The following is a 2,425-nucleotide window of genomic DNA, read 5'->3' on the forward strand; positions in this document are numbered from 1 at the left end:
CGCGACAGATGCAAAGAAGTTTGCGAGAGATTCACGGCGTACCTGACCGACACCCAGCTGGACGACGACTACGGGCGCAAGCCTCTGCTGTACACGAAAAGGCCGAGCGAGAGGAGCGTGGTCGGCCCTCGCACTGCGGACAACCTGTTCAGGGAGCTGGGCAGCCGCGAGGGCATGTTCCCCGAGTTGATGCTGAAGGAGGCTACGATATGCCCTGCGTCGTGTGCGGCTCGCGGCGGAGCGAGAGCCACAACCAACACTGCGGGATACTGATGCTGGCGCTGCTGCGAAAGTTGCTTCGCGTCAAGTTTTGATGAGCCGAGAATCCCGTTGATGAAGATTAAAAAAAAAAACAAAAAAAGGGGCCGTATTCAATTTCTTTCTACGCCTGCCTCTGTTGCTTTACGCGTACCGATTAAATTATACTGTACGGAATGCGCCTTGTACTCCTTTATTTTCATAATCCGATCACAGTTTCTGTGTGTGTGTGTGTGTGTGTGTGTGTGTGTGTGTGTGTCTTGTAGTTTAAAGATACTTACGCCTCTTTTTCAGCCAGTTCTAATGCATCATTTATCTTTTTTAACATGTTATAGCGCTCACGGCCTTTAACCTGCAGAAAAAAAAAGGATTTAAATTGAGAGCAGCAATTCTGTGACAACACTAGTTTTTTTTAAATACTTTGTGTGTGTACTAACTGGCAACATAAGTACTTCCTCCTCGTCTGTGCTTGAGCCAGACTTCCTTTTGCACATATCAGGATCTGTTGCTGGGGCACTTTCTAGAAAAGCAAAACGTGATCCGTAAGATAGAAGACAGCCAAGGTGCAAAGACAAACCCAGCATTAATAAACAAACACATACTTCTTTTCTTCACTTGTTTGGCCCCTGTCTGAAGTTTGGCACTATTTGCCTCCTCTGTTTTACGATCCCTGCCGGGACACGCGCAGACACGCACCTCGAAGCATCTTCGGCCCAAAAGTTGTCCGCTAAAAGACAGTAGAAAAACATTTACTAAGGCTGCAAAAGCTATCTTTGAGGTGGGATAACAGTGATGCACAACTTCAACTTCAAGTTACATTTAGAAACAAAATAAACATAAAACAGGCAAATACATAAAGCAGGAGATCAAGTTACACCACGTCCACCCTCGGTTTCCATGTAACACTACTCTTTATCCAGCAAATACGTTTCAGCTCACACTAATCCTGGTAGATGAAACCATACGTACTCTGAAGTCTCAAGGGTCAGGATGTGGTGAGGATGGGTCTGCGGTTCATGCCTCCCATGCAGGAGCTGTTGCACATGAAGTTGAACAGGATTGTGGTGATCTCTGAGCCCGGCTGAAACACATGCAGGATAGTAGTCGTTTAGTGCACGGGTAATTTCAGGGATGACAAACCGTGAAAGCGGAACGAGAGGCACAACAGAATGATAACATTTAATTGCTACGTTAGGGGAAAGGTCAGAAGTGAGAGGCAGTGATACCTGGGGCGGCTCATAGGGAACAGTCAAACTGTGCCTTTTTGTGTTGTGATCCTCAAGATACTGAGGCCTTTGGCTGCCCTCCGCTCTGATCAAATGACTGCGATGGTCTGCAGCTGAAAAGGAAAAAACCAAAAAGCCAAAGCATCTCTCTCTCTCTCTCTCTCTCTCTCGTTTCTTTTAACAAACATTTTAAAACAGAAGGTATTATTTCACTGAAACGCTTTTCTTACCGTCTTCTTGTAGACAGCCATTACTCTGAGAACCGCACCGTGTGGAGGTTTACAACCAGGCTCAACTCCCCCGCAGACCGGTGGACAAGTCGCAGGGGGCGGGAGCTCCTCGACAGACCACCCTAACCTCAACTAAACCTGCCAACAGCAGCGCGCTGATCAGTGACTCGCTGTGGAAACATCGATGCCACTGGCTCTTCACACGCAGCGACTCGCTCTGGGCACGAAAATTTAGCAAATGGCCACAATGAACAAGGCTGCACACGAACGCCACAATGAGAGCTACGAAAGAATGGGTTTCTAACGCGGCGCCAAGACCCCGGCAGGACGCTTGACGGGGAGGTTCCGTGGGCCGGGGTCGCGCCTGACCCCGGGAGGACGCCTGACGGGGAGGTACAGGGAGCTGGGGTCGCGCCTGACCCCGGGAGGATGCGGGACGGGGAGGGGTACATGGGGCTGGGGTCGCGCCTGACCCCGGGAGGACGCCTGACGGGGAGGTACAGGGAGCTGGGGTTGCGCCGGACCCCGGCAGGACGCCCGACGGGGAGGTTCCGTGGGCCGGGGTCGCGCCGGACCCCGGGAGGACGCCTGACGGGGAGGTACAGGGAGCTGGGGTCGCGCCTGACCCCGGGAGGATGCGGGACGGGGAGGTACATGGGGCTGGGGTCGCGCCTGACCCCGGGAGGATGCGGGACGGGGAGGGGTACATGG

General features: G+C 52.2%; 1 long non-coding RNA gene across 1 annotated transcript; it reads right to left on the reverse strand.

The window, feature by feature from the left end:
• Nucleotides 1-539: 539 nt before the first annotated feature.
• Nucleotides 540-2,085, reverse strand: LOC129603910 (uncharacterized). The gene is made up of 6 exons (XR_008694255.1): nucleotides 1,715-2,085; nucleotides 1,485-1,597; nucleotides 1,228-1,339; nucleotides 861-985; nucleotides 696-778; nucleotides 540-610 (listed from the first exon to the last, which is right to left on the reverse strand). It is a non-coding gene; the product is annotated as an uncharacterized LOC129603910 (long non-coding RNA).
• Between the last annotated feature and the right edge of the window lie 340 nt (nucleotides 2,086-2,425).

Source organism: Betta splendens, chromosome 3 (genome assembly GCF_900634795.4).
Source record: "Betta splendens chromosome 3, fBetSpl5.4, whole genome shotgun sequence".
Taxonomy (NCBI): Eukaryota; Metazoa; Chordata; class Actinopteri; order Anabantiformes; family Osphronemidae; genus Betta; species Betta splendens.